Source organism: Phascolarctos cinereus, unplaced genomic scaffold, assembly GCF_003287225.1.
Source record: "Phascolarctos cinereus isolate Bilbo 61053 unplaced genomic scaffold, phaCin_HiC Scaffold_5;HRSCAF=322, whole genome shotgun sequence".
NCBI lineage: Eukaryota > Metazoa > Chordata > Mammalia > Diprotodontia > Phascolarctidae > Phascolarctos > Phascolarctos cinereus.
The window spans coordinates 297,906,753-297,925,517 of record NW_027555958.1 but is presented as its reverse complement, the minus strand read 5'-3'; the positions used below and the strand labels follow the sequence as shown (position 1 = coordinate 297,925,517).

The window sequence follows — 18,765 nt, the reverse complement described above, 5'->3', positions numbered from 1 at the left end:
ACTTTAGCTCTCTGACATTATTTTCTTGTCTGCAAAATAGAAATAGGAATCCCTGACCTGTCCATCCCATGGGCTGTTGAAGAGGGTGGATGAGATATAAAATATGAAAGTGCTTCCTAACTGCAAAGCATTATGAAAACACAAGCGATTGTTCTAGCAATTAAGATTATTATTGTTTGGGGAGGAGAAGAGATTATGATTCAGATTATGAGGTGACAGTGTAGAGACGGGCCAGAAGAACAGTGTTTCGGTTCTCTCTGTCCCGCAGCCCCCAAAAGACATCGCTTCTAAAGCTCCGAACAGTTAGTTGTACATACAGGTTCTCTCCCTTCTCCTCCATCTCCCACCCGAATACCGGTCCTGCCTGCTCATGTATGCACGCCCACGAGAGCCGGCCGCATCCCTCTCTCAGGGAGAACAGCGCTGCTAGGGCGACGCTCCCCGGTGGTCGGGGCTAGGTTTTTTCATTTTCATTCTCCGGTTCTGGAACCAGATTTTCGTTTGTCTATCAGTCAGGTTGATGGTGCAGCTGATCTCTAGGCGGCGCTCACGAGTCAGGTACATGCTAAAAAGGAATTCTTTCTCCAGCTCCAAGATCTGGTGTTTGTTGCAGGGGTTCTGCTTTCTCTGGCCGCCCTAAACCGGCGCTTAGCCTGTTGCCCCCTGGGATATCGTCTTTGGTGCCCTCTGCCAAGCAAGACAAACATAGTTAAGCGAATTGGGGGTGGAGGAGGAGAGTCGGGAGAGGGAAGTAAACAGTCATAGACTCCAAGAATGTCAGGGTTAGGAAAAACAAAACAAAACAAAACAAAACCCTGTAGTCGAACCTTCTTGTTTTACAGATGAGGACATTAACGCCCAGAGAGGTGAACTGGCTTACTGGACAGATGTGGGTGGTGGCAAAAGCATTGTACTTGAAGTGAAAGGACCTGGGTTGGAATTCCTGTGTGACTTTGGGCAAGTTACCTCCCTATTCTGGGCCTCAGTGTCCTCATCTGTAAAATGAAGTAGTGAGTTACAAGACCCCCTCCCTCCAGCTCTAGAGTCTATGATTCTGAGATTCCAAATAGCAGAGCTAGGACTCAAACCTGAATCTTTTGACTCCAGATGCCCTCAGAGGTAGAGACTCCTACTCTTGACACTACCATCTTTTTACAGAGAAAGAAAGAGGCAAAGCTAATAAGTGGTTTACCAAAAGTCACAAAAAAATTGAAGACTTTAGAGTTAGACCTTGGAGCAGAAAGATAGACCATCACCACCATTTCACAATCTACTCCCAAACAGAAGAACTATTTCAATAAATGTAGCCTTTCCTTTAAATAGAACCTGTGTTTTCAGAATTGTTGCATTCTTTTTTTCCTATGTGGAAAATGTTAGGAATTTTTATGAAACCTTAAAAGAAGCCTTCTGGACATGGAGTTTAGGGGAGGGGGGTGTTTGGTTGAGAAAGAAAAAATAGGAAAATAAGAAACTGTTCCTTCCACCCCTTCTGTGGGATTCATCCTACCAGAGAAAGGGGAGACTCCACCGTGAACTGAGAGCTAAGCCTGGGAGATAGCTTCTGGAAGAAGGCCCTGGGAGAATGTTGAAGGGATAGAGGAGCTGATGAGTGGGGAAAGAAAGTATCTTATCCTAATGACATTGCCTCCATATCCAAGAAGGGTGGAAAGGAATGAGTACCTCTTCTCTTCTGTCCCTTTGAGGTATAGAAATGCCACACTACTATGATGTCCAGAAATTATGCTAAGGTAAGGGAGATGATCAATATCTTATGCTCTGGGCTTCCCTTCCAAGTGGATGTGGGCAATGCTCAAGTCCACAGGTATTTAGCCTAAAAGTAAGTAAAAGTAAGGGAAGGACCTGCCCCTTCCTGCAGCCTAGTCCTGACAAACTCTGAGGCTCAGTCCCAGGATCCAGACAGATTGGAGAGAAAACAAGGTGGAATGGGGGCTCCTGCACCCCTCATTAAATTTGAGAGTTAACATTTGCCATGCAAACCCTGAAGAGTGAATCCACCTCCATTCAGTTTATTCCTGGACAACAAGGCAAAAGGTGAAGGGGATCCTTCAAAGGAAAAAGAACTAAAATAGGATGGTGGGGAAGGAAGCAGGTGGGATGCTTGAGGAAACTAAGCAAATGAGAGCAGATATGAGGGTCCCACAGTAGTAAGGAACTTGGATGATTGGAGCCCTTTCTATTCTTTTAAAGTTTAAAAAAAAATCCAGAAGTGCTTTCTAATCAGAGAAAAGAAGGACTCTTCTCCTTGATGCCCAAGTATGAACATCAGCACCCATTCTGACTCCTGACCAATTCCTCAGATAACTCACTTTCACACCTGAGGGCAGGGAAATGTAGATCTTCTCACACAGGTTGGAGAGGCAGCAGTGTGTAATGTTAGTAATGCAAAAGGAAGTGAAAACTGGGACAATTATCAGGACAACCCAATGAAACATCTCTTCTTTCTCAATTATTTCACTATTTCAGGCAAACGTGTTTCAGAATCTGATTAGTCTATTTAATTGTCTTAGTTCTCTCCACACTTTGAGGAACTGCTACAAGAGCTCTCTTTAGTTGTGTGAGAGGTAAAATCCCTATGGGGCGGCTGGACCTGGAGTCAGGAAGACCTGAGTTCAAATCAGGCCTCAGACACTTACTAGCTGTGTGACCCTGGGCAAGTCACTTAACTCTATTTGCCTCAGTTTCCTCACCTGTTAAATGAGCTAGAGAAGGAAACGGCAAACCACTCCAATATCCATGAAAATGACTGAACACGAGCAGCAAGATCAAAATCCCCATGCCTGATTTTCTATTTCATAATTCCTAACATTCTTAATTTCTTTCCCCCCAGTAGCACCAGGTTCCCATTTGAACATGAAACACATAATCAATAAGCAGGGTAGGTACAAAGAATTAACACTCCATGGAGGCAATTGAGAAAGAACCTGGCTATACACAAGTAAGAACCTACAAGGCCATTATATTCCCTGACTTTTTCCAATCTTCCCTGATGATGATGAGAGGCAGACTTGAGTACCGGATCCATCTTAGATTCAGAAAGGCCTGAGTTCAAGTGCTGCCTGTTATACTTACTAGTTGTGTCCCAGGATAAATCAGTTAATCTCCCTGTGTGTTCAGGCAACTCTCTTGATTTGGGCCTAAATGGAAGCAATAATTCAATCAAAAGTCCAAAATCCTCCCACACCAAGAAAGCAAAAACCATTTCACTTAAAATGTCTTTTCCCAAAGTCCCTGACACTGGAAACATTAATTGTCCATGTCTACACCCACAGAGTGAATGGGAGAATTGAGGCAATTATCTGGAACATTCACTCAAGCACAAATCTACTTAAGACTGAAATGCTCCTTGATGGAGAAGAAAAAAGACATGTGTTTGGGGGTGTTTTCTCTTTCTCTCCACTGGAATTTTTTAGACCACTGCCTCAATTACCCAATTTCAGTGTCAAGACAGTCCCCTTTTTTAGAAAAGGGATGTGGGGTGTGTGTGTGTGTGTGTGTGTGTGTGTGTGTGTGTGTGTGTATGTGTAGGAAGAATCAGGCACCCCTGAGCCTACATTCATTCATGTGTGGAATTTTTTGGGAAGTGAATGAATGATTTCATAATGGTGATTCTAAATAAAGCCTGCAGGGAAAAATACTCATTTCCTGCCCAGTTTCAGCAGAGACTCATTTTAAGTGATAGGAGTAAATCCTGGCGCCTTCCTACAGCGATTCAACCTGTGTCTACCCAACAGCAAAGCACTGCAATGGACAGTGAAAGATCCCCTTCAATGTGCTCCAGACAAGCAGCTCCGAACCTATCCTTGGAGGGGACTTGACTCTTAACTCTCTTTTCCAAGACAGTTAGGTCTCTCCCCTGCCGGAAGCACATCTCCTGTGATGTGGAAAGGGGGACGAACCAGCTGTGGCTGGAACTTCTGGCCAATCTCAAAGAATGCCACGTGTGTCGCCTTCAGGTCAAAAGACCTACACTGAGGAACTGAGAGGGGGAGGCAGATAGGGGCGGAGCGGGGGGGGGGGGAGGAGTCCCCTCCTTTGCTTGCCAAAATGAGGCCAACTCTACCTCGGAGATGTGATCCTTAGCTTGGCGACTCCCAAACCTATGGGGGCAGGGGATAAGAAGAGCAAAGGAGGTGCAGTCACAGAGATGGCTGGAGGCTGCAGAGCCTCTGTCGGAAGTTCTCAAAAGCACGAAATTACTGTGTGTGTTGTTTTTTTTTAATTAGCAAAGTTCTGGAGCACTAGAGGGAGGAAGGGAAACCGAGATATATTTTGTCTGCTCTAATTAAAGACCATTTAGGTCAGGCGTTCAAGGCCAAAGAAAACCAGTTCATGCAGTTGGTGGCTTTTTTTTTAAATTGGAGTAAGGAGAGAGGGCTGAATCATCTACCCAACCCACTTGGCGCTGTAGAAAACCAGTTTAGGGGAAAGTTTAGGAACATAGAAAAATCGTAGAACTATTCCAATACCTTTTTTTTTTTTGCAGATAAGGAAACTGAGGCCCATAACTTGCTCATTTGAGAAGCAAGCTAAGAACAGGGAGGGGATTTGAACCCGGGGTTCTGATCTTCTGACTCCTGTTTTGCTTAGGTGTCCCCTCTATCTTCCCCACCCCACCCCGCCACTACACCAGGAGGGATCGCACACGGAAAGAAAGGGGAGAACTGAAGGAACAATTGGAGTCATCCATGCCCCAAACCACTTTTTAAAACATTCAGATTGCTACACACAGGTAGGTGTTTTCCTTGCGGGGGGGCGAAAGAGGGAGTTGCTAGTATTGACCTGAACTCGCTGGATCACTGCCTTTTTCCGGGCACCGTCTAGACTAAGCCCTAGAAAAGGAAACGAGTCTCTTTAGCTGACGCCGAGGAGCCGAACTTATAATGGCTGCAAGGAGTCTGGTTTTTATGTCTCGGTGCTGAGGCGATCCAGATGCGCGCATTTCAATTTCACAAATGGAGCAAGGAGGCGGGGGAGCCGGGTATGGCTTCCAGGAAGATGAAGAGACGTACTTATTTGCATAGCCTATTTGCATCGGATAGGAAGCAGCGAGACGTGGGAGGATAAGCTTTCCTTCCTTAACCCCCTCCTTCCAGGAAAATAAACAAAACTTTACATACCCCAAGAACCCTAAGCAGGCAGGTGATTGGGCTAATTCAGTCCGGTCAAATCAACTGATCACAATGGGGGATGATGGCCGAAAGCCATCATAGCTACTATTTGGCGCCAGGGAAATGAAGGTTGTACATAGAATCTTTTTCTTTTCAACAGGTGACATTGTTGTCCAGTAGACAGTAGGCCGGCCTGCTGTCAGGAGTCTAAGGATATGGGTGAGTTAGATTAGGTAATACAGATGGCCAATCTGAGACTTCAAGTCCCAGATCAAATTCTTTGGAGCCTAAATTTTAACCATCAGTTTGGTTTGAGTCAAAGCGGTAATCTTCCTAGCAGGCGGAGACTTCTTAATTAAGAGCGAAGTAGAGCCAACGACCCACAAAATGGAGGAAATCTTAGAGATGGGGAAATTGAGGAATAAAAAAACATTACTTTTCCAAGATCATATAGCAGCAAGCCTCCTTTCCTGATCACAATAAGATCCTCTGGGTGTCCTACAGAGGAGCAACCCGCTTAAGCAGAAATGGTATCGAATTCTGAGGGAAGCAAAGGGAAAGACACTCTTCGACCTCAAGTCGCCCGTGGCCGTGCTAAAGGTTTCATCTCCATGAACCTGTCTCTTTGCCAACTTTCCAAACCTCGAAGCCAAACTCAAGGTCCCTTTTGCTCACCTCCCGGTCTGGGGCTAGGCTGGGCTGGGCCTGCACTAACTCTCCGAGTCTCCCAGACGAAAAAGGGAATGCCCAGAGGTTCCGTTTTTAAGACATTTATTTTTAAAAGCTTCAGTCGCTTCCTGAATCAAAGTATCCCACGGAAACACAAGAGATGCAGCAAAGAGGCGAATAAAGGTCTCTTTATATTACATATGATATTATATCTATATGTGTGTATTCTCACATATATCCTGTAAGGACATATGTGTTTGTATGTAGGAACTATGCATGTATTTTTGTCAGGCTGCCCTGACTCTGGGTGGTTACCATCCGATAATAATAACAGAGAAGGTGATGGTAAAAATGAACCCTTAGCATATTGAAGCATTTGCACTTTCTCCTTTATTTTAAGGCAGCCTTTTGACAATGTGTGTGGTACTAAGTGACACTGAGATACCTAAGTGTGTGTATATGTGTACAATATACGCAGACTGGCATGTAGCATAGATCTTCCACTAAAGTCCTATTCAATGAGTCAGAAACAGGAGTGACCCTGAGCTCACCAAGGTTTTGTCAGAAGGATCTCAAGCTCTTTCAGTTTCCACTAAATTGGAAATACTTTGTGTTAGTGAGGCCTGTGCATTGCTTTTGATGCTTGAGCTGCCCGAGTAAGTCCAGGAAGGCTGAGCAGCAGAGAATGGGACATCAGGAAATTATTATTATTATTAATTGTATTTTGCCAGCAGTAATGTCCACTAAATCATGGAAGGGATGCATGCAGATAGAAAAACACTGATATATATGCACAAATATGTATGTGTATGCATACCTATAACAGTGCATATATATGTGTATATAAACATAATATGCACATATACGTGAGAGGGAGAATGGCTTAGATGATAGAGGAAGGTCATGGAGTCAGGAAGACCTGAGTTCTAATCCTGTCTCTGACATTGACCTTATATGACCAGTGGTAAATGATTTAAATTCTCAGTGCCCCAGGCAATTCTATAAAATTCTAAATTACATTTAGGTTATGAATTAGCATCAGTGGAGGGATTTCCTTTACTGGTAGATAAAAGGTAAACCAGTGAAATAACAGGTCTAGAAAATATATGTATATGTGCTTTGTGAGCATACATACATAGTTATGCATATACACATATATAAGAGAATCCATGCTTTGTCTTTTAGCTATATTTGTCTTATGGATAAGGATCTATAAAGTTCCTGTATAAATGCATTTATAGTAAATTATTACTAATGAATAAAATATAGTCACATACAACTGCACGTACTGCTACGCTCTGGGATCTTCACTAAAAAGTTCAGATACAGGATACACTTACAAAGCACACTCCTCTTCCTGTGTCTAGATGCAGGGACAGAACACAAACCATGTGTGGAATGTATTCTAATTTTACCTCCAGTTCTGTAGAGAATTCCTTGAATTTGAAACGGAAATGCATTTACATTTGCTCTAAACTCAGTTGTATTGGCATGTCTGTCCATGTGTGGACACATAAGTGCTCCTCACCCTTACTCATAGGCTTTTTCTCTGGGTTGTAATCTCTGGTCCAATTGTCACGTGGCAACTGAGGTGGCTGGTGGTTTAGGTTCTAATGTAGCCAGGGACCACGATAGTGACACGCTAATTTTCGCCTTGACCTTAAGGGTTTCCAGGGCTGGAAACTAAGAGGAGAGAAAGGGGAAGGGATAGGCAAGAGACCCAGATAGAAATAGAAATAAACAGAAATGAGAGAGAAGAAAGAGGAACGAAGGGAGAAAGGGAAGAGGAGAGAGGAGAAAACAAGTTGAGAGACAGAGTAAAGGGAAAGGCCCCCTCGGCAGCTAGCAGAGAAAAACCCTGAGCTAAGTAGGAGGCTGGACCCAGCGGGAGGCCGAGGCACGCGGGGAAGGCCAGGCCGAGCCATGGTTGCATTTCCCCATCATTATTATTATTTTAATAGCCTCCTCAGGGCCCCCCTCTTTCATCCGAACGGGCCAATTAAAGCTCCTCTGGCTCCTTAATGGCATCTGATTAATAGCCCAGTTTAGGGCGGATAAAGTGGCCCCGACTGCAGGGACAATGAAGATTTTTAAAGCTTGTTTATTTATTTATCTCTCATTCGAAAAGATTGAAATTCGTCCAGGAGAGAGAAGACGAAGAGTCGGAAAAGGAACAAGGAACGTTAGCCACTCTCGGCCTGCTGAAATTCCTTGCTTTCCTTAACTACTACCAGGGGGCTTTTACTTTGTGGTCGTCGAGAAAGGGACCGAACCAACTCCAGGCTCTCAGCAGAAGGCAGCGAGAAATAAGCCTGCCCGCCCATCTGGGCACCCCAGGAAGGAGGGGAGGGGGAAAGAAAGCCTGCATACAGGTGTCTGTCTGCCGGCCTCTCAACTGTTGGTCTCTAACATCCCGCCTAGGGCGTCAGCAGAAAGGATCCCCGCCCACCGAATTTCCCAACCCTGGTTCCTCTTGCGGCTGGAGTGAGAGCCCTTTCCTCTCCCTCCTTCCCTTCTGCTACACCACTGTATCATTTGCAGGTCACCCCGCAGTCCCTATCGGAGCCTTGGCAGTGGGGGCTTGAAGGAGGTTGATTTTTCCCCCCTCTGTCAAACGCTCTTTAGGTCTTAATCCGCCTTTTCTCAACGGCACTAGCTTCCTCGGAAGATGAGTGATCACGGAACTAATAATCTTTCCCTAATTGCCTTCTCTCTCTCCTTCTCCTCTACCAGGAAGGCCATAATATTCTTCTTTTCCGTTTAAAAAGAAACATCTGGATTTTACTGAGAAAACTCCGCCTTCATAGGAGTCGAACTAACGGCTCTTGTCCAAATCTCACCAGGCCCAGCTCTCAAGGAACTCCCCAGTACAGTTGCGGGAGTCAGGATTGGGGAGCGGGTGCAGGAATATTTCCCTAGCTAATACCCACCTTGGGCTTCCTTTCCATCTCCGACTTGTCAGACTCCAAGACCTCTCTAAGAGCTCTCACGGCCTCTGAGGGTGGCTTCTATTCCCTTCTGCACTTGGCTAGGCAACAGTTGGAGCTCTGAACTGTGTGCTTGAGGATCTCAGCCCCACTTCTCAAACCCGTGGCCCTTTTGTTAGCTGATCCGTTAGGCCCCAGCCGTCGGGGGTTCTCAGGCCGCTCTGGACTTCAGACGATTTTAGCCACTGGGACGGGAGCGCGGACCTGGCCAAACTGCAGTAGACCGCAAGCCTGGAGAAGAGAGTGGCACCGGGATCTCATTTCTCAGAGAGAAACCTACAGTAAGGGTCCCGGTTCTTCCCTCGCTGTGCATACAGGCAGGAACTGGGCATTTCCCCCCACTCTCTTACTTCCAGGTGCAAAGGAGGTGAGAAAACCCGAATTGCAGGTTGGCTGATCATTTGCTCCTGGGGGTGGGGGTGGGGAGTGGGGAAGCTGGGAACTAATGAAGGAAGAGGAGACTCAAGTTGAGGGAGAGAAAGGAATTCCTTTGCCCTCTAGAAATTAAGGCTGGAGAACCCTAACGCCTGGGTTCCTGCAAGAAAGTTCAGATGAGAGAAAATCATAGAAGGAAGTTTGGAGAGCCAGGGTCTAGTACAATATTTCTTTTCTTTTTCCTTTTTTCTTTTTTTTCTTTCTTTCTTTCTTTCTTTCTTTCTTTCTTTCTTTCTTTCTTTCTTTTCCTTTTTTTTTTAATGGACTAGGTGTCTGGGAATTGCTTTATTTCTCAGAAAAGAGGTATGAACAGCTTCCGGCACTCTGGCCAATCGCTGCCTGATATTTTCTATACAGCCAGTCCCCTGGTGTCTGTTAGTCTTGGTGGGAAACTTGACTGGCTAGCAGAGGGCTGAAAATCTTCTTCAATTTTCAAGCAGTTACAGTCAGGACTTCCTCGGTAAACTCTCCCCATACTTTTTCCCCAGAAAGGAATCCAGAGAGCTCCCATACCTCTCACAAATCCTGACTAGGGATAGTCCAGGGGTCCAATAGCGCCTCTAAAACCGAAAGGCGTAACAGTGAGGCCCTTGGTTCCGGTCTCAGAGATTCGGGATAAGCCTCACTTCGGCTTGAGTGAGTGGGCTAAAAATCTGGATCGAATTATCGGGATCACTGGGGCCATAAAGACCTGGCCTAAGCGTGAAAGGCAGGTAAGGTCAAGATCCTAATGTCTACACATAAAGGAAAATGTATAGATAAGATCCAGAGCCGATTGACTATTAGACGTCCCCCTCCCCTCCCAGGGACCTTTGGTCCTTCAGGCCATACATTCCTTCAAGCTGTTTCAGTGATACACAGCTGCCCCCCCCTCCACAAATACACACAGTGTGAAAGGCCTCGGGCTGTGCAGGAGGTCAAGGAAGTGGAACTGCCTTCCTCTCTCTGTTTAAGAAACTGGAACCTTTATGGTTGAGAAGGAAAGGCCTAGTTCAAATTCCTAGTCAAACCCTAAGGAAGAGAGCAGAACTGCTAATCTGCTCATCTCCTATCACCCCTTCAATGGAGTCAAGTAGCCAGGTTTGATCCCAAGACCTGCAAACTCACTCCAGTTGTCTCCACCACCAAAGCATCCAAAGCAAACTGGAAAGAGGAAAGTGATCGTCCTCAGGCATGGCATCCAAGTTACCGAGAATATTTCTTAGATTTTCATGAGGATGTTTTAGTGCCTTCTGAGCAATTCTCCACTCTCTCTTTTTCTCCACCTTTTCCCAGCCACCTCCCTGTTCACTAACACTTTACTCCACAAAGCCAAGTGTGAAAGGATCGGATTAGGCTATTTCCAAGTTTCCTTCCAGCTCTAAATCCAATCTCTGCACTGGGTTCGTACAAGGTGGGAAACAAGGGGCAATCATGGAGAGGAAAGTCTCCAGTGATAATCCTGGACATCCCCCTCTCAGGTGCAAAGGCCTCTCAGGCCTGCTGGGAAAACTCCCTCCTGGGAGTCTCTAATGTTTGTCTTTGACTCTCTTTCGCTCAGGTTTGCCCAAAGGCCAATTCTGACCCAAGTGGAAAGTGAAGGCATCAATCGAAATAGCCACCCAGAACAGGGCCATCTGGATCGCTCAAAAGCACACACTGGCAAATCTTTACAGTCTGGAATAATCGAGGCTGAGGGGGGAGGGTGGTTGGCAGCAGAATGCTGTTTCTGTCCAGATTACCTGGTTTCAAGTCCCAATTCTTCCCTTCCTTCTGGAATTGAAAGTGGAAGCAGATAATTTTGCTAAAAACAAGCAAACATTCCTAAAAGCCCACCATCTTAGTTCAGGGAGAACAACAGGTTGAATCCCGGATCATCTGACAACATGGACAAAATTATTGGGGTTTAGTGGCATTAAGATGGACAAGTCCCAGCATCCCTACCTTCCCTCTCTAACCCCCAGCTTCTCCCCTCCCCCCCAGACTTTATCAAAAGGACAAGACAAAAATAAAGGAAAGAAAACAGCCCTTGAAGGAGAGAGAGACAAGCAGCTACTGTGGGCTCGAAAACGGATAGAGCCCAGTGGCATTTTTTTCTGTAAATACTAGATCCAGCCTGACCTATTCTGTTTCATCTCGGGGTTGGAAGGAGAGGGAGGTGTGTGTGTCGGGGGGGAAGCAATCAGTCTTTAGGAAGACTAAATTCGCAGGGTCCGTGGGAGAGAAGGGACCCAAAGGAAGCCTCTTCCTCAGCAAGAAAGCTTCTGTTGGAAACAGAAAGCTCTAGAGAGCTTCTTGCTCTTTGCTCAGGGTTCTGCCTCAATTTGGCCTTTATTGTCCTCGGGGATGCTGGATTTAAAAAACAGAGCAAAATGGAGAAAACTAGAGAGAACCAACACAGTTGGGGAGCTTCCAGTGGGAGCAGAAAGGGCTCGTTTGAAAAGGTCTTCAAGAGGCTCTGACTCCGGTTTTAAGCAAAAAGAAAGTTACCAGACCTCTTTCAGTACCCCCTTTTTTACTGGGGAGGGGAGCAGGAAGGAGGGTGTTAGGGGGCTGGTTTTCATTCAAGGGATTGGCACTTGCTTGAAGCAGAGTAAAGCTGAGTATGCGGCTGGTTTCCAGGTGTATGAGGAGAGAGCAGGACAATGGGCTATAGAATACATTTAGAATAGGCCGAAGGGCGAGAGAAGAGGACTAGATCTCTTCTGGATAGTGAAGGAGGGGCGCAAGGATTTCTATAGCTCCTCCAAGGTAGAGTTACATAAGGAGAATTAATTTTTGAAAAAATCAACAGATTCTTTGATTTCCAGGGGTGGCATGGTTCGGGAAGCCGACAAGCTGAAAACCTTTTTCCAGCTTTCAGGACAGGTTGAAAACCTTCCCGTCTTCCTTTAGGTATCAACATTCTAGATCGCCTCGGACTGGAGGGATACCACAGCAAGCCACATTAAATCGAAATGGGATATTAAAGTTCTAACAAACTTTCCATACGCATGGACTAAGTCAGATATTCTAACGTTAGACGTGTTTCTGTAACTGGCGAAATGTATAACTGTATATATTCATAGATGTTATATTTAGTATATTCACATTATATCATACGATCACACTACGCTCAACTCTCGGCGTCCATACACAAAGCTACCGATTTATCTTATAAGACTCCTTAAATAGCAGCTGTGCGAAGTATGTGTCCCACCTGAATTCCACAAGGCCTTGTCCATATTATATCATGCTCATACTTAGCTGTGTAGCTGTCTTCTTTCTCTAGCTAAACAAACACATATGCATCTAAATAGGGATGTCGACCTACACACTGCCTCTATACCTTCCCAAGCCCGAGCAAGGACTGCGGTAATCTACGCAGTGCACGCCATCAAGACCTTCAGCTTAAATTACTATGTTGGGGCTCTATTCCACCCCGATAGAGGCTCAGGAATGTTCTTCCAGCGCCAGCTGTCTCTCCCACTCCCATCTCCAACCAACAGATTCCTTCCTTCTCACTAACACAATCCTAAGACAAGGGAGGCCTAGGCCTCCTTTCCACCCGGGTCTGGCGAAGATTTTCGGTGACTGGGGAGGGGAGCAGGAATAAACCACTAACATCACTCTGTGGAAAGCATGGAGGAAGCCCCAGAAACTGGAAAATAGACACTGGGGTTTAAGCAAGATTTATCGGCAAAGCCAAACAAACAAACAACCCAAAGCAAATGTCCCACACACACACACACCCGGCCGCATCCCCAATATCTCATCTCAAATAGCTGAGGAAACGAGTTCTATGTCTCCCAGAACCCGCTTTGATCTCGAGACTGCAGTTGGGAGGACCGAGGCTATGAAGCCTGTCTTAAGCCCGACGGGGGCTGGGGTGGTGGTGGTAAAGATTTCTTAGGAAGACGCCTCCCCATCTTTCGTTCCACCGTAGTGTTAGGGGGGATGCGGTGACGGCGAGATTTTCTTTGGGAAGCAGAGCCTGATGCCGTGGAGGGGGGCGGGAACTGGTATCCAGTTCCTTTCTCTTCTCTACCTCCCCAGCCCCAACCCCATGCACGCTAGGGACGAAGGAGAGGACTCGAAGATGCGCTTGATAGCGGAGGGAGCTCTATGGGCCAAGGAGAAGAGAGGGCGGCGGGTTAGGCCTGGGGCTCAAGGTTACAGATGCAGTTTAAGCAAACCGAAGACACCCCACCCCGCCCCCATACACACACACACTTTCCTCCACACCATCCATCCTTGAACCCCACCTCTGCTCTGTCCCTGCAGTTCCACTCGTCCAGAGGCAGCCGATTCCACGTCTTCGAGTTGGGGGTGGGGAGAGGAGGGCGGGGTCGGAGCAGAAATCCCGTCTCTCCCCTATTCTACCCACTCTGTGCCAATATCCGCGTGAGATCCACCCGAATACCCCTTACCTGCGGCACCCGATTGGCCTTCCAATCCTCTAAACACTAGAGGGGAACCCGGCTCACGTAGTCTGGTCCCCAGCAGCTGAGGTTAGAGAGAGGAGGTGAAATGACGGCCCCAGGCTCTATAGTCAGGAGGCTCTGGTTCCCCAGCCTTGGGTCACCGTCCCCTAGCTTCCTCCCCCTCCCCTTTATGGCTCCACTCTGCGCAGTGTCAATGTCTGAGGCGACTCTGCCGGCGGCGGGATGGACAGAAAGGGGCCCAACTAGTTGGACAGCTCATCTGGCAGGCTAGTAGGGGAAGGGGAGGGGTTGAAAGCAAGGCCCGGGTAGGTCCCAGCTCTCTCCCTAGGCCCCCTTCCCCGCCTTCGGCGGCTGCTGTCTTTGGATGAAGGGGCTTCACCTTACCACCCCCTCCATTTCCCCTTTTCCCGGTCGAGGTCGAGGGTCAGATAGGCTTAGAGTCAGTTGCGCTGAGAGAGCTCAGCTTCCAGACCGACCTTCTGTAGGCTATGGCTGAAGAGTTTTATGAAACTGCGATCCCTCTACCCTAAAGCTCAGCGACTTTCATGTATCATCTTACTAATGTGTTTGGGGAAAGATGTAAAGACAGGTCCCCAAGCCCTAAAGAGAGTAGGGGGGGGGGAAGGAGTGGTCTTGTGTGTGTGTGTGTGTGTGTATGTGTGTGTGGAGAGAGAGAGAGAGAGAGAGAGAGAGAGAGAGAGAGAGAGAGAGAGAGAGAGAGGGAGGGAGGGAGGGAGGGAGGGAGAGACAGAGACACCTACAGAGAAAAAAGAGAAGCAATAGGCAAGCAGATAGACATTACACCTTAGGGGATTCCTAGAGAAAGAGAGGGAGATCAAAGAAGTGGAAGTTGGAGGTGGGAATAGAGAGACAGAGACAAGAAAGGAGATAGATATCTACACCTTACGGTATTCCTAGAGACAGAGATACAGCAAAACAAATGGGAGAGAGATAGAAAAAGAAGAAACAGATAGACAGACAGACAGACAGAGACAGAAACAGAGACACAGACATAGAGAGGAGTAAATGTTAAAAATCAAGGGAGAGCTGTGTGAAAAGAACTAAGCTGTCCTTGGAAATTGGAATGTGTGTGAAAGACCAGAGGGCCCAGATAGCAGAGACAGGGCATACAGACAGGACTGAAAAGGTGACTAGGAAATTCCAGGAGGGATGGAACTGTTAGAGCCTACTCTTCTTAAGGTTCCAGATTCCCTCTATCCATAGCTCAGCCTGTTTTGCCAAGATCAGAGCCTAAAAGCAGTTGTACCTCAACCCTAGACCATTTATTGAAGTCTCCTTTGGGCCCCTCAGCCTTTCATTTCACTCCCTTCCAGTGGGGTGAAGAATACCTGACAATTGAAGGCAATCAAAGTTATATGAAAGAAAACCCTCCCCCCCCACCCCCTGCCCAATTTGGAGTTAGAAGACTTGCAGTCAAATGCTTTAAAAAAATTTTTTTTCCATCATAAAGCTCTGCTACTTCTCAGCTATGTCAGTTTGAGCAAGTCACTTCCCTTTCTGTGCTTTAGTTCCCTCATCTATAAAATGATGGAATGGGGTCAGCAGTTCTCAATTTTTTTGATCTCAGGACCACTTCATACTCTTTTGTTTTGGGGGGGGTTTGTTTGTTTGTTTTAGGCAATTGGGGTTAAGTGACTTGCCCAGGGTCACACAGCTAGTAAGTGACTAAGATCAGATTTGAACTCAGGCTTTCCTGACTCCAGGACCAGTGCTCTATCCAGTGCACTAACTAGCTGTCCCATTACTTTATACTCTTAAAAATTATTGAGGACCTCCCCCAAAGAACTTTTGTTAATGTAAGTTATCTACATTAACAATGATAAAAATCAAAACATCTTGGTAATATTATGAAAATAGTTTTGACCTCATGGACTCTCTGAATTGGTCTCAGGGACCCCTGAGTCCCCAGACTACATTTTGAGAACCATTAAAATAGATGATCACTAGATTCCATTCACGGTTCTGTGACACTTTTTCTGTTTGGCCACTTGGAGGGAGTTAGGAATGTCCCCATTTGACAGATGGAAGGGAGGTCCAGGTGGAAGAGATTTATCCAAGGTCATTTAAAGACCTAACAATCTCATTATCAAGTTCAGTTTTCTGAAACAAACAAAAACAACAACAACAACCAAAAACCTTTTTTTTTGCGTTGGAATTTCTGGCTTTCACAAACACATGATGCTTTCACAACTGACGACTAGAAAAGTTAAGCAACTTGCTTAAAGGTCACTCAATAAGTTAGTAGAGGAGCTAGGGCTCCAAATTCTCAGCTTAGTGGTCTACCTACTATCATGCTCTAAATTTATGTGTCATTTCCTACTTTATCACTATTGATTTACATATATGGTAGGGGAGAGTAGAATTCAGGGGGAGGATTAGAATAAGTGTTCAGAAACCATTGTGATGAATGCTCTCTCTTTTTCCTTTTAAATAAAGAAATCAGCAAGTAAGACTTATAGTCATCCACAGTAATTAAGATTTGAATGTATATAGCTTGGCCCTGAGTATTAGGAGAAGAAAATTAAGAAATAACAAAATAGGAGAACTCTGTTTCCGAATGGAGGCGGCACAGTCCCTGCCCTCATTCTAATGGAAGAGACAACTTCTGCCCTTGGACGGGAAGGGAGATGGGAAGGGGGAAAGATAGGGAAGACATAAAATGACATAAGAGCATCATGAATAGAGCATAATATGAGTCCTCAGATTCTGAAGAACTGAACTCTGGTGGGATTTGTCATGGTGGGCTTCATGGAAGAGAAGAGCCATCTCAAAGAGGTGACTTATAGCTAGGAAAGTCATACATTCATCACCCATTTAAGTAAACATTCACAATACCTGATCATTGGGAAGGAGGTGGGAATTAGTGAGGTAGCTGGGGAACATCGTGGTGAAGGTCTGTATTTGAAAAACTCAGATTGATGATTCTGCCCAATATGATGTTGATGGAAGAAAGATTTTGAGTCTGATGAAGGCAGGTGTTCTTTCTTCCCTTTTCTACTTTATCCTAAAGGGAATGAATAAATCTGTCCTAGCTCCACTTCTGACTCTTCAGATTTTTCCATCCTCCAAGTAGCCTTCTCACCGGGGAAGATGCTTCCAACCCTGAAGCCACTTTCCCCATTGGTGAGTCTCCCCAAAACATCCATTTTTAAAAATTAAATCGTTTTATTTTCAAAGATCACTTTTCTTTGTCTTCCCAGTTTCCTCTCTCCACCCCAGATTGAGAAAGCAAGGGGGCAAAACTGCTGTTACAAACATATACAGTCAAGGAAAACAAAATTTTTCTTCGCCACGTCTTTAAAAAGTCTCAATCTGCACTCTGAGTCCATCACCTCTCTGTCAGTAGGTAGGCACCATGCTTCATCATGAGTTCCAGGAATTGTCATTGGTCATTGTATTGATCAGAGTTCCCAAGATACATACATACATACACACACCAGCCAAGATCCTCCTTCTCATCCTTCACTGTTGAGAACATGAGAAAAACAAATCCTATTATAAACATTCATAATCAGTCAAAACAACTTTCCACATTGGTCATGGCCCAAAAATGTTGGTTTCATTTTGCATTCTGAGTCCTTCACCTCTCCATAAGGATGTAGTAGCATGTTTGTCCATTGATCTTCTGGACTCCTGGTTGGTCATTATGCCTATAAGAGCTCAGAACAATGTAAGAGTTTGGAACAATAGTATTCCATCACATTTATATACCATGACTAGTTTATATATTCCAAGAACCTTCATTTTGAGGAAGACCAACCATATTCAGTCCTTCACTCCTCTCCTGACTCCTGTCCTGCCTCTGGACTTTTACTTCCCTGAGTATTTTCTCCCCCTACCCCCACTCCACCCCTTTTCAGCTACTTTTTCTATGTTGTCTTCCCCCATTAGAATGTAATTGAAGACAGAGACTTTTTCTTTTTGCTTTTATTTGTATTCCCGGCCCTTATCCCAGTGCCTGGCACAGAGAATGTACTTAATAAATGTGTTTTAACTTATTGGCCTGATGTGACAAAGTCCCAAATATTCTTTGCACAAGGACCTAGATGAGACATTTGCTGGCTTTGTAGAGCATAAGCTCTCAGAGGGCAGGGGCTATTTCATTTTTGTCTTTGTATCCCCATGACCTAAAGAGCTCTGCAATGTTGGATTCTAGTCCACTCTCTGGAACATGCCAGCTGTGTGATGCTGAACAAGTCATTGAACCTCAAAGTGCCCCCACGAAACTATGAAGCCCCATATCTGGAGTTTCCTTATCCAAAGTTCCCTATACCAATGAAATCACAGATACAACAACCACAACAACCACAACAACAAGAAGTCCATTATTTAACACTGTACCTGGAATATAGTAGGTGCTTAATAAATACTTGATTAATTGATTGCTAATTAACAAGAGACTCCAAACAAAACCTCTCCCAGGTCAGGTCACTTGTGATACTGACTCAGGGTAAGAAAAATCACTCAGTAATTTAGAATCTGGCCCCATGGGTATAGCTCAATGAATACATAATCAATTAATCTTCTTGAATACTTATTAAGTGCTGTTTGTGTACAAGACCCTGTACCTGTCACTGGGGGAGAGGTAGAGACACAGTTTCTCCTCTCATGGAGTTTAGTCTACTGGGAGGACAAAATGCAAACACAGACACACATGTAATAGGTAGATAATACACAAAGTTGCATAATCAGTATATTAGAGAAGTACAGACCAAGTTCTATGTGAGGTCTGGGGGGAGAAGGTTGTTGACAACTAGGAGAACTGGAGAAGGCTACATGGAAGAACTGATATTTTAGTTTGTTTTAGGGGAAGGAGGAGATTCCTGGCATAGGAAACTAAGTAAGCAAAGGCACAGAAATAGGATAATGCAAATTGTATTGGAGGAAGAGAAAACCATAGAGTCTGTCTGAAGCATTCTGAGTTTGAAGGAAAGTGATTTGTGAAAAGACAAAGGCAGTGGTGCCTAATTGCAGAAGGCCTTGAATGCCTGGCAAAGGAGTTTAAATTTGACTCAGAACTTCTGAAGTAGTTTTGAATTGAGTAGTGACATTCCAGATCTAGGCTTAAGGAATATTATTAATATGAAAGCAATGTGATTGTAAGATGTAAAGGGGAGAGAA

General features: G+C 45.3%; 1 long non-coding RNA gene across 1 annotated transcript in view; it reads right to left on the bottom strand.

The window, feature by feature from the left end:
* Nucleotides 1-219: 219 nt before the first annotated feature.
* LOC144457744 (uncharacterized) overlaps nucleotides 220-18,765 on the bottom strand; it is an 81,049-nt gene continuing 62,503 nt past the window's right edge. The window contains exon 3 of the long non-coding RNA XR_013487202.1: nucleotides 220-687. This is a non-coding gene — a long non-coding RNA (uncharacterized LOC144457744). The remainder of the gene's footprint in view (nucleotides 688-18,765) is intronic.